The sequence below is a fragment of the Capra hircus genome, chromosome 14 (genome assembly GCF_001704415.2).
Source record: "Capra hircus breed San Clemente chromosome 14, ASM170441v1, whole genome shotgun sequence".
NCBI lineage: Eukaryota > Metazoa > Chordata > Mammalia > Artiodactyla > Bovidae > Capra > Capra hircus.
In genome coordinates, this window is record NC_030821.1 from 70,978,949 (window position 1) to 70,992,278 (window position 13,330).

A 13,330-nucleotide genomic window follows, 5' to 3' on the forward strand; every position below is an offset into this window, starting at 1 on the left:
CAATTAACTGTGCCTTCCTGACCTCGTCCAGCCCAGGCTCAGATCCCCCATTTCCTCTTAATGGTGGATTGCCACTGCCAACATCCGATCTTATGTCTTAGTGGATCCGATAACCAATTTTTGGCTCCTACATGGTACAGTGGTCAAATATTTATTCTCTTTTGGGACTCAGTAGCAACTCAAAGGGTTTTGCTCAAAAGGAGAATAGTGATTAGCCATATGAGCATAGATTTACTCCAAAGCCCTTGGTGAATCTTCCCTGTGATTCTTCTCTGGGAGCCTTCCAACGGCTCCATGTAGCAAGGCTATTTGCTACAACGCTCCGAGTAAAACCGGGTCTTACTGAAGCATTCTAAAGTAAGCAGTCAGATTAAGCAAGTCCTCCTTTTCTGAAGAAAAGTGAGTGAGGGCTGGAGAGGATCCAAGAGTCGGTGAACCTCTGTGCACATGATAAGGAATGATTAAAAATGGGAATAGCTATCTCCCTGACTCCCAACATAAAGACTGACATAGAACTGGCGCTCAATCCATGTTAGAACACACAAGTATATAAGTGAATAAATAAATCACTATCATCACTATATCAAATTTAACACTGATCCTGTATAAATGCTGCATAATAAGTCACATATTCAATTATCATACATTTCAGACTGTAGAATTCTGGCCAGTGAAAGTGTTGGCATTTACTCGGTACTGAGCACTTGTAAAAAGCCAAAGGTGTATTTATTTATGAGTTATTCATTCAGTACATGTTGTGGGTCAGGTATCATGCTTAGCACTAAGGAAGGATACGTGAATGAATGAATGGCATTGTCCTTGACCTTGAGAAGCTAAGAGTCTAGTAGACAATATGTCATGGGCCCATTCAGCCAAAAGTCAGAAGACTTAATAAGTTCCCAGCCCAGCCTGCCTCTTCATAGCCTTCTCCTTGACCCAGAAGATTTCCTCTTCCCCAAGAATATCTTGACTCACTGACCTTGTCACCATTCCACTGACATAGTCTGAAATCCAAAAGAAGGAAGGCAGGTAAGGAATATTGTGCCAATCCAAAGAATGTATTTTTATATAATCCTTGGAGTCATAAATAATGTAAATGCCAAACAGCAAGAAGCACAGAGGAGCAGAGCTTGGAAAATATGAGTCTCCACAAATTCTGAGACGCTTTCCATGCCGCTTATGATAGTAAGGGAACAACAGAAAAGATTGGTTAGACAATGTTCCGTTTCTAGTTAAATGTACAGAAAATCAGGGTACAAAGCAGCCTGTTAAATCCTTACGTACTTGATGCCCTCTATTTAAACTGAGTAACAATTTTGAAGACAAAAAGAGAAGGGGGTGGCAGAGGATGAGATGGTTAGAGAGCATCACTGACTCAATGGACATGAATTTGAGCAAATTCTGGGAGACAGTGAAGGACAGAGGAGGCTGGTGTGCTGCAGTCCATGAGGTTACAAGGAGTCGGACAGGACTTAGCAACTGAACAACAACAATAAATTTAAACTGGGTAAAGAGACAAGAAAGGAGACAGGCACAAGGGGGAGAAGAAAGAAAGAAATGAATCAAGAAAGAACAGATTACAGTTCAGTTGATACAGCAGATTTTATCACTTCTTTCTCCTCTTTGACCGATTGGTTTTTCCTTATGTTGCAAGTTTCCCCATTGCTCCTGGGAGACGCTCCAGGCAGATTCTGCATGCTGGTTTTGGCCTCAGCTGTGTCTAATGAAGTTTCTATCTAATGAGGATCATCGTGGATCAGTGGGCTCACATCATTCATTTCATTCATTTCAAAAACAACCTCACGCACACCTCACACTCAGAACGCTTCATTAATTTATAGTAACCAGGACATTTTTTAAAAGAGCTGATTGAAGTTTTCATATCATTTTTTTAAATTATGAATGCTAATTATGTACAATTTTGAAAATACCCAAAAGAAGAAAAGAAAAAAGAAATAAACAAACTCAGAGCCCCACATCAATAAATTATTTCATGTTCACATCTGTGCAAATCCTTTCCAATTTTCATTTACATGGTCCTACTTTGTCTTAATTCTTAACTTGCTTTGCCTGGGTCAAATATTCTATATATAACAGCATGCCCGTTTTTCTAACTATTATTACACGTGAGCATTTTCCAAATTATTTATGAATCATTCCTCATTTTTAAAGACAGCATAGGTTTATATCAACTGAGTATTCTATTGTTTATAACCATTCAAGAAATTCATCAAGGATCATTTAAACTATGATTACATCATTCTTCATAAATGATTCCTCTGTCCATAAGAGATACCAGTATTTAGATAGTCAGATGTCTCCTACTTGTCTATTGATTCTGTGTAGTCTTGAGGGCAGGGAGTGTATTTTTCTACATCTTCTTCCAAGACCCAGCACAGTGCCTGACTTACAGTAAGTAAGCAATAAATGCTTATGGAAAGAAAAATCCAGCCAACCGATCATTCAGGTACATATACAGGACCTTATAGAAATTAAGCAGAATTCTAAAAAGCAGTGCTCATGATAAGGAGTGGTAATCTCCTTATCATACCAGTGGTTGCCAGGGAGCCCAAGGACATCAAATTTCTCAGGGGGCCTTCTCAGCAGTGAATGACCTGACCCAAAAAATTACCTCCTCTCCTTGGTGATGTGATAATGTCTATTTCTATTAATAATTAAATGGCCTAGAACAAGAATTCCTTTTCTGAGTACAGCTCAGTCAGGGACAGTTGAGGTTCCCATTAGTATCTCTGACTCAAGTTCCTTTCCAGCAAAGGAGACTGGCTAAAATGCTCTCCCTGGGTGTACCCACGGACCCCTACAGATTTGTCTCTGTACTGATCTCCCTACCTTTTCACTTGCGTCCCTACCCCCACTGCAAGCTTCTGAAGACAAGAATCAGATCAGCTCCACTCTGTCTCCCCAATACTGAGCACAATACCTGAAACAGAATGCTGCTGCTGCTGAATCACATCAGTCGTGTCAGACTCCGTGCAACCCCATAGATGGCAGCCCACCAGGCTCCCCCGTCCCTGGGATTCTCCAGGCAAGAACACTGGAGTGGGCTGCCATTTCCTTCTCCAGTGCATGAAAGTGAAGAGTGAAAGTGAAGTCGCTCAGTTGTGTCTGACTCTTAAAGACCCCATGGACTGCAGCCTACCAGGCTCCTCCATCCATGGGATTTTCCAGGCAAGAGTACTGAAATGGAGTGCCATTTCCTTCTCCAATGCATGAAAGTGGAAAGTGAAAGTGAAGTCGCTCAGTCATGTGCAACTCTTCGTGACCCCATGGACTGTACCCTACCAGGCTCCTTCATCCATGGGATTTTTCAGAATACCAGGAGTTCAAATTTAAACTCAGTCTATATGATTCCAAACCCTGGCATCTTCCATTTATTCAACAAAAATTGGTTGAGGTTCTGCTATATACGTGGCTATTTGCTACCTGCTAGGGACACAGGGCAAGCAAGACAGAAGAACAATCAGGAGGCAGCCATCACAATGCTTAGGGTACATTAACAAAGTCTGGGAGACGTAATCTGAGAGATTTTGTAAGCGGCCAAGAGATCATGCTGAAACAACAACCTAACTTAGACTCCATTTAACTGGAAAATAATAGACCCCAACTCCTCAACTAAATGTCTAGAGGAAACAGCTTCCTTAAAGAGCCTGAACACTTTGGTGGCAGTAGAAAAAAGGCTCTGATTCTTCCTCTTACCTGGAGCTTTTTGAGCTGTGGCATCTGCCAACCAGGAATCAATAGGTGTGATCATGACACGCTGGGTGAGACTAGGAAGGTTAAACCTGACTTCCTGATCACCGTGATTAATTGGAGGTGGTCCCCTCAGGTTTGTACTGTCATCCTTCAGGCTGATGCCCCACGCGAATCAGACACATTTGAATAAGCAACTCGAATTCCTTTTGACACAGAGAATCCCCAGAAACACAGAAAGGGGTCAATGTGTGACCCCGAAAGGCAAAAATTCTCTAAGTGAAAGGCAGTACTCATGATCAGAGGGGGTTTAATCAGCCACGTTTAGAGAAGCAAATGATTAAAGCTGTACGAGCTGCCTGGGTGCCAGTTCCTCCTGGAAATGGCTTCTCAAACCTTAAATGCTTTCTGCTTCCCCTGCTTTCTTGGTGTCCTTTGTAGCTAAGAGCCGATATCTGGGGGCTCTAAAAGTGTCTGTTCCAGCCCAGACTTTGTCCCATATGGATCGTATTACTGTGACTGAGGCTCAGTTTAGTCATGTAAAGAACAGAGATCAAAATGCCAGAGTCTCAGTTTCCTAGGGCAGCCATACAAAGTACCATAAACTGGGTGGCTTATGAACAGAAATTTGTTGTCTCATAGGTCTGGAGGCAGGAAGTCCAAGATCAAGCAATCAGTGGGGTTGGTTTCCTCCCGAAGGCTGTGAGACTCCCTCTTGCATGACTTTTTCCTTTTAATAGCCATTTCTTCCTGGCTCTGCTGGGCCTCCACTGCTGCGTGGGCTTTTTCTCGAGCTGCGGCAGGCGGGGACTGCTCCCCAGCTGCGGGGCACAGGCTCCTCATTGCGATGGCACCTCCTGATGCAGAGCACGGGCTTTGGGCGTGCAGGCTTCGGCAGTTGCAGCTCCCAGGCTCTAGAGCAGAGGCTCAACGGTTGTGGCTCACGAGCCTCATTGCTCCGCAACATGTGGGATCCTCCCAGACCAGGGACTGAACTCCTGCCTTCTGCATTGGTGGGCAGATTCTTTGCCATTGAGCCACCAGGGAAGCCCCCACACCTCTCTTTTAGCTTCTGGTAGCCTCGAGCATCCCTTGGCTTGTGGGTGGCTATCTTCTCTGTATGTCTTCCCATTGTCTTTTCTCTTACACGCCCATCTCCAAATTTTCTCTTTTTATAAGAATATTGACCATAACAGATTAGAGCCCACCCTAAGAATATCATTTTAACTTGATCACCCCTGGCAAAAACCCTATGCTAAATTAGGTATAGCCCAATGTTTTGGTTACACTGTTAATGCTTTCAAAGAAAACAGTGAACATGTTTGTAATAACCCCTTTTTTAACTTCTAATAAGCATCAAAAGGCCAAAATCACCTTCAGAAAGTGTAATTTATTTTCCTCAAAGGGTCCTTTTGGCCTATCTGGCCATATACAAAGGGACAGTTTGTAAGGATTTATACATATCTAATTACTCAGCAAACACATTGCAAACATCCCATGGTCGGGAATTGAATTTGTTTAATGTATGCTTAAATTAATATTTTAATATCATTTAATGTAAATGGTAATCTCATAAATATTAATCCAAGCCAAACATTAACTAATTTATGCAACTTGACTTGCTGGGAAGAAGCAATGGCTTGTGATTGCTTAGTACAGATGAAATATTTATGTTTCATGTGTTACCTGGAGAATTGAAGCATTCTGTGCTACTGGGCTGGTCCTTCAATTAAAGATGTGCTAATAACATTACGTGTGTTGAAGGAACGAGAGGGGCGATAAGAAGGATATTCTATTCAGTGCCCTTACCACACGGCCTCAGATCCTGCTTCAGCCAAAATGAGACTTGACTTCACATCACAGCTCCTTAATATTTGCTCCAGTCCCTAGCTTTGCCTGTGGGAAGTCATAATAGCAAGATCTTCCTTATAATTTTAGCATACCAAGGAGAAGACCAAAGGCACTCTATACTTTCTGTTAATTAAGTACATTTTATCTTACATCATGATTTTATGCACATCTACCAGTATATGTTTGCCTACAGCAAAAACTCATTAGCTGATGTTTACACCTTTAGGCAAGGCACTACACCAACAATATGAAATAGAAATTATCCAATAATTTGGTCAAACTGGTACCATGTGCCAATAAGATAATAGGAATACATAGATGGAAAGTGTCTTCTGAGCTATAGTATTAACTCATGAGTGTAAGTGAGGCAATGAACACCTTAAGTTATCAGAAGGGAGAAATGCATTTGTGGAGGCACCAAAGCGGCCTCTGGCCAGGACCCCATGTTCCTGTTCTTGTGAGATCCTCCAGCAGGAGGATTCTTCCAGTAAGAGGAACAAGGCTAATGCTTGGCTCATCACGGGGCTTTTGTTTAGCCAAATGAGAGGCAAATTACCAGAAAAACAAAAGGGTTTTGTTTGTAAATTGCAAAGAGAAATGATGCTTTTGAACTGTGGTGCTGGAGAAGACTCCTGAGAGTCCCTTGGCGATCAAACCAGTCAGTCCTAAAGGATATCAACCCTGAATATTCATTGGAAGGACTCATGCTGAAGCCAAAACTCCAATACTTTGGCCACCTGATGCAAAGAGCCAACTCATTGGAAAAGACCCTGATGCTGGGAAAAATTCAGGGCAGGAGGGGAAGGAGGCAACAGAGGATGAGATGGTTGGATGGTATCCCTGACTCAATGGACATGAGTTTGAGCAAAGTCCAGGAGATAGTGAAGGACAGGGAAGCCTGGCATACTGCAGTCCATGGACTCACAAAGAGCAGGACAGACACAATTGAGTGACCAAACAACAAAGGGAAAGAAAGAGTAGTTGCTAGGGAAAACATTCGAAATGAGAAGAGAGATTTCTTGATAGATCGACACACATATACACAGATATTTTTTACTCACATATATAATCATCATAATTGACACATAACTTTAGTTACAGGTGTATAACATGATGACTCAATATTTGTAAATAATTGTAAATGATTCAATATTGTAAATATTTATAAAATAAATCAAGCTACCCTCCATCTCAGGTAGATATTTTGATGGATTTTGCTACATGCTCTGATGAAACCCACAGAATATTCAGGATTGTGCCTCTTTTTCTAGTCATTAGTGCTGATGTGCAGTCCTCCTCTTTTTTCAGGCACACTGAAGACTGAACTTCCTGACCTCTGTGTGTTTGGCTAAGGTCACTTATTAGTTTGCTGTAACAAAGTATCACCAATATGGGTGGCTTAAAATGGCAGAAATTTTCTATCTCACAGTTCTGGAAGCTACAAGTTCAAAATCAAGATGTCAGCAGGGCCCTGCTCCCTCTGAAATCTTCCAATAACAAGAGGAGAAAACACGGGTACTTATGGGAAGAAGAAGGCCAGGTGATGGTGGAGGCACGGATTACAGTGCTGCAGCCACAAGCCAAGGATTTCCTGCATTTCAACACGGACCAGAGGCATCCCAATGTATCCAAACGACCAAAGGCAAGGAAGAGGCAAGAAAGGACTCTCCCCCAAGGATTTCATTATATAGAACTGTGCTGAGGGGACTTCCCTGGTGGTCCCGTGGTTAAGAATCCACCTTGCAATGCAGGAGACGCAGGTCCGATCCCCAGTCAGAGAACTAAGATCTCACACGCTGTGGAGCAACTATGGCCATGCGCCACAACTACAGAGCCCACCTGCTCTAGAGCCCAAGAATCACAACTAGAGATGCCGCACCCTGCAACGGAAGATCCCATGTACCGAAACTAAGATGTGATGCAGACAAATAAATAAATGTGTGTTAGTCGATCAGCTGTGTCCAACTCCTTGCAACCCCGTGCACTGTAGCCTGCCAGGCTCCTCTGTCCATGGGATTTCCCAGGTAAGAATACCGGAGTAAGCTGCAATTTCCTTCTCCAGGGGATCTTCCCAACCAGGGATCGATCCCACTTCTCTTGTGTCTTCCACACTGGCAGGTGGACTCTTCACCACTGCACTCTTGGACTTACAACAAATCCAAAAGAAGAGAGAGCTTCTCTTCACCCAATCAATGAATCTGGGGTTTCACACCGAGTGGACCAACTTGGATTAAGTAACCATGTGTGGACCTACCACTTTGACCCTAGGAAGGCCCACCACTGCCTGTGTTACATGCCCTTCCTTCAACCAATCACAGTGTGAAGATGCCAGTGGTATGATGTTAGCACAGGAGGGATCATTGTTGCAGGCTCAAGTGTGGCCAGTCTCACTATACCACACCAATGCTGCTAATGGAGAAAACATGGAACAGGGTACCAGGGAGGCAATGGTAATACAGACCATAGGAAGCTGTTGCTGTAGGGCAAGTAAGAGCACAGAGGACTTGTTCCATGGCAATCATGCCCCGTAGTAACAGGGGCAAAAACAATCAACATAGGTAAGAGTGACAGTGGGGAAGTTTATAGAAACGCAACAGGATTTGGTACCTGAGTAGATGTGGTGTTTGAGGAAGTAGGCGGAGTTGAAGAGTTCCAAGATTATGCCAGTGAGAGGCAATGACACCTACAGAGCTAAAGACTTTAGAAAGACACACAGATTACTAACAGAGTAAGAGTCTAAGTGCCATAGTTTAGATCATTTCCCATCCAATTGCCACGGTGGTTTCTGTAAATTATTAGAACTTGACAAGCTTTTTCTAGTCTCAAAATTTTATGTTTCATGTTCACTCCATCTTGCATGTTTTTCCATGGTTCTTGGAATTGCTGATCATTTTCCTGACCTATCTAAAGGAGAACATCCCCCGAATCATCTATAACAACACTCTATTTATTAGAAAATATCTGGAAATACTAATGTCTATCTGACCCCCCATGCTAGAATAAAAGTTCTATCAAGGCAGAATGCTCTTAATGTCTTTTCCTTATATGAAGGGCAGTCCTGTAAAATAGGAGCACAAAAATATTTTTATATGAATGAGACAATGTATCGATTGCATATCAGCAGTCAAAAATATAAACCCTGGTCCCTGTCTTTCTGGAACTTACATTATAGAGACAGCCAAAGCGAACCATCAGGACCACAGGAAATAAACTAAATAGCCAGCTACATAGTGAACTCAGTATCATTCAAAAATACCTCTGTGTAGTAAATTCCCACCAGCCCCTCCCCTGTTAAAATAAATAAAAAGGCAAGGTGTAAGAATAGATCTTCCAGGACTTAAAGCCACAATCCTGAGCAATCTAGAGCCTCTTGTATTTTCACTTCCTTTGAAATCACTTTCTCTTCAGCTTCTGTTGTTTCCTTCTGAATTTTCATCCTATTTTGATCCCAAGTACTGTCTCCATTTGACAGAGGGGCACAGTCTTAGCCATAGAGGGGAAATAGGACCTTGTAGAAAATGTGTAATAGTGATGTTCTCACGCTCAGTTCTGAATGGAGAACAGATTCCTGTGCATACTGGAAGCAAATAGTCTTTGACTGTATCTACTGTTAATACATAGGGCAGGATTTGAGAAACAGTAATCTGTGAATGGTTTCCATATGACTACAACATACAGCAAAAAGTGGGACAGGTCTAGGTGGGAATGAGGAGGCCTGCATTGTCTCACAAAAAGGATCTTCTGAAATAGATATGAACATCCACATCTGACAGAAATGGAAACCAATTTTCAGAGAAGTTAAATCACTGCTCACATGTACAGGTAATAAGTGTTGGAATTTGATTCCTAATACTGCTCTTTCTGATGCCATGCTCTCCCTGTTAAATCTCGCAGCAGGAGAATAGCATACATGAGCATTCACTCCTCTGTTCACTGAATCCATCTGAAACTGACATAAGTTCTACCAACCTCGTTACAGTTATGCGTACTTGATCTCTCACCTGCCAGATTAGTAACAAGTCATTTCCCTCGAGACTCCCTTCTTCCACTAAACTGCCTATATTGTCCCAAAACGTAGTTCTTTCAAAATTAGTTGTAGAGATCTGATGTATAGCATCATGCCTATAGTCAGCAACACTGTACCATGGGCTTTAAAATTTGTTAAGAGGGTAGATGCAATGTTGAGTGTTCTTACCGTGAATATAAAGAGGATGGGGGCTTCCCTAATGGCTCAGTGGTAAAGAATCTGCCTGCCAATGCAGGAAACATGGGTTCGATCCCTGATCCTGGAAGATCCCACATGCCCAGAGCAACTGAGCCCATGTGCCGCAACTATAGAGTCTGTGCTCTAGAGCCTGGAGCTTCATCTACTGAGCCCACATGCCCTAGAGCCCATGCTCTGCAACGAGAGAAGCCACCACAATGAGAAGCCCGGGCACGGCAACTAGAGAGTAGTTCCTGCTGGCTGCAACTAGAGAAGAGCCCGAGCAGCAACAAAAACCAGCACAGCCAGAAATAAGTAAATAAATAAAATTATTTTTTAAAAGAGAGAGAGAAATAGGAAACTTTTGGAGGTGGTGGATATGATGATTTCACAGGTGTATACCTATGTCCAAACTCATCAAATTGCATATATTAAATATTTGTACTTTTTGTGTATCAATTACACATCTGCAAAGCTGTTAAAAATAAATTGTATCAGAGCAAGTGGTGTAACAAATTCCAACATGCTGCCACTGGCAAGACCTTATCATTCTAGGTTGACGTAATGGAATATTGGTCACCATAGCAATACTCTCTCACTAAGTCAAGCTCCTTGCTCACAGCACTACTATTCTTCAAAAGAAAATGATCTCACTCCTCCAGGAGCAGTGTGAGCCAAAGAGACTCCAGGCTGAGACTAGTGCTCAATTTTGTCACCGTGTTCTGCTCCTGTTACCCAGAGCAAGACTTGTTGCGATGGCTGAATCCAGAAGATTCAGACACCTCTCACAGTGGAGGCAACCAGCTCACCTGCAAGGTGACTGAGATTCAGGCCATCAGCATAAGTCTTCCCATCCTTCAGAAGGATTTTATCTGGAGAAGTTTATTGCCTTTTCCTACATCTAGCTCTTCAACAGGCCCATCCAGCTTCACTCCAATGATTTCCCCTTAATTAGGATCTCTGGAAGAAGGGACAGGTTTTGTTGTCCCTTCTCTTTTAAAAAGTCATGGAAACCTCATGCAAACGTATTCACCTCCTCCTCTGCCAAGATCAGCTTTGCATACCATCGATCTAGAGAGTGACACTCTTGATAAAGTTATAAAAGTTTCTGCTATACATTATCTCAACACAATGGTTATGTCTCTCTCAGTGTACACTTGTATAAGTAAGTGGCCCCACTCAAATAAGCCTTCACAAGTAAGTCAGTTTCCTTCAGTTAAGATTTTAAAGTAGAAGGTGTGTTTTTGTCTGCTTTGTTACAGATCAATAAACATTTAAATGGCATTTATGGAGCACTTGCTGAGTATCAGACTTTGAATACGATGTCCTAGCCTCTGCCTTCCAGAGCTCAGAGTTTAGGAAGTGGGTGAATAACTGTAGACCTCATTATAAGAAAACATACAGAATACTGTAAGAGAATAGCATATGCGATGCCATAGGTACAACATAGAGAAATAAATTAATTTGTAAGATATTAAGAGAGGGCAGGGGCAGTAGACAGTGAAGACACAATGATTAAGAGTTGAAGACACTTGATCAAGAAGAGACAAGAGCACAAATATTTGCAAAGGCAAGACCAATTCATATCCAGTTTCAGTGGTCTTTTGCATGTATAATTTGACTACCCTGCAACCCTCAGTTACTCAGTAAAACACTGATCTCAGTGTTGCTATGAAAGTATTCTGCAGATGTGACTAAAGGCCATAGTCAGTTGACTTTGATTAAATTAAAATTTTCTTAGATTCAATTGGTTGAATGAAAAGCAGTCTGCAGCTGCCTTGAGAGAAGGAAAAAAGTTCACATAAAGTGGATTGATCCTGTAACAAGTACTTTTTTTTTTTTAATAGACTGGCGATTCAATTCTTACATGATAGTATACATGTTAGAATGCCATTCTCCCAAATCATCCCACCCTCTCCCTCTCCCTCTGAGTCCAAAAGTCCATTATACACATCTGTGTCTTTTTTGCTGTCTTGCATACAGGGTCGTCATTGCCATCTTTCTAAATTCCATATATATGTGTTAGTATACTGTTTTGGTGTTTTTCTTTCTGGCTTACTTCACTCTGTATAATCGGCTCCAGTTTCATCCATCTCATCAGAACTGATTCAAATGAATTCTTTTTAATGGCTGAGTAATACTCCATTGTGTATATGTACCACAGCTTTCTTATCCATTCATCTGCTGATGGACATCTAGGTTGTTTCCATGTCCTGGCTATTATAAACAGTGCTGCGATGAACATTGGGGTACATGTGTCTCTTTCAATTCTGGTTTCCTTGGTGTGTATGCCCAGCAGTGGGATTGCTGGGTCATAAGGTAGTTCTATTTGCAATTTTTTAAGGAATCTCCACACTGTTCTCCATAGTGGCTGTACTAGTTTGCATTCCCACCAACAGTGTAGGAGGGTTCCCTTTTCTCCACACCCTCTCCAGCATTTATTGCTTGCAGATTTTTGGATCGCAGCCATTCTGACTGGTGTGAAGTGGTACCTCATTGTGGTTTTGATTTGCATTTCTCTAATAATGAGTGATGTTGGGCATCTTTTCATGTGTTTGTTAGCCATCCGTATGTCTTCTTTGGAGAAATGTCTATTTAGTTCTTTGGCCCATTTTATGATTGGGTCGTTTGAAAGGATAAATAAAATTGACAAACCATTAGCCAGACTCATCAAGAAGCAAAGAGAGAAAAATCAAATCAATAAAATTAGAAATGAAAATGGAGAGATCACAACAGACAACACAGAAATACAAAGGATCATAAGAGACTACTATCAGCAGTTGTATGCCAATAAAATGGACAACGTGGAAGAAATGGACAAATTCTTAGAAAAGTACAATTTTCCAAAACTGAACCAGGAAGAAATAGAAAATCTTAACAGACCCATCACAAGCACGGAAATTGAAACTGTAATCAGAAATCTTCCAGCAAACAAAAGCCCAGGTCCAGACGGCTTCACAGCTGAATTCTACCAAAAATTTCGAGAAGAGCTAACACCTATCCTACTCAAACTCTTCCAGAAAATTGCAGAGGAAGGTAAACTTCCAAACTCATTCTATGAGGCCACCATCATCACCCTAATACCAAAACCTGACAAAGATGTCACAAAAAAAGAAAACTACAGGCCAATATCACTGATGAACATAGATGCAAAAATCCTCAACAAAATTCTAGCAATCAGAATCCAACAACACATTAAAAAGATCATGCACCATGACCAAGTGGGCTTTATCCCAGGGATGCAAGGATTCTTCAATATCTGCAAATCAATCAATGTAATTCACCACATTAACAAATTGAAAAATAAAAACCATATGATTATCTCAATAGATGCAGAGAAGGCCTTTGACAAAATTCAACATCCATTTATGATAAAAACTCTCCAGAAAGCAGGAATAGAAGGAACATACCTCAACATAAGAAAAGCTATATATGACAAACCCACAGCAAACATTATCCTCAATGGTGAAAAATTGAAAGCATTTCCCCTAAAGTCAGGAACAAGACAAGGGTGTCCACTTTCACCGCTACTATTCAACATAGTTCTGGAAGTTTTGGCCACAG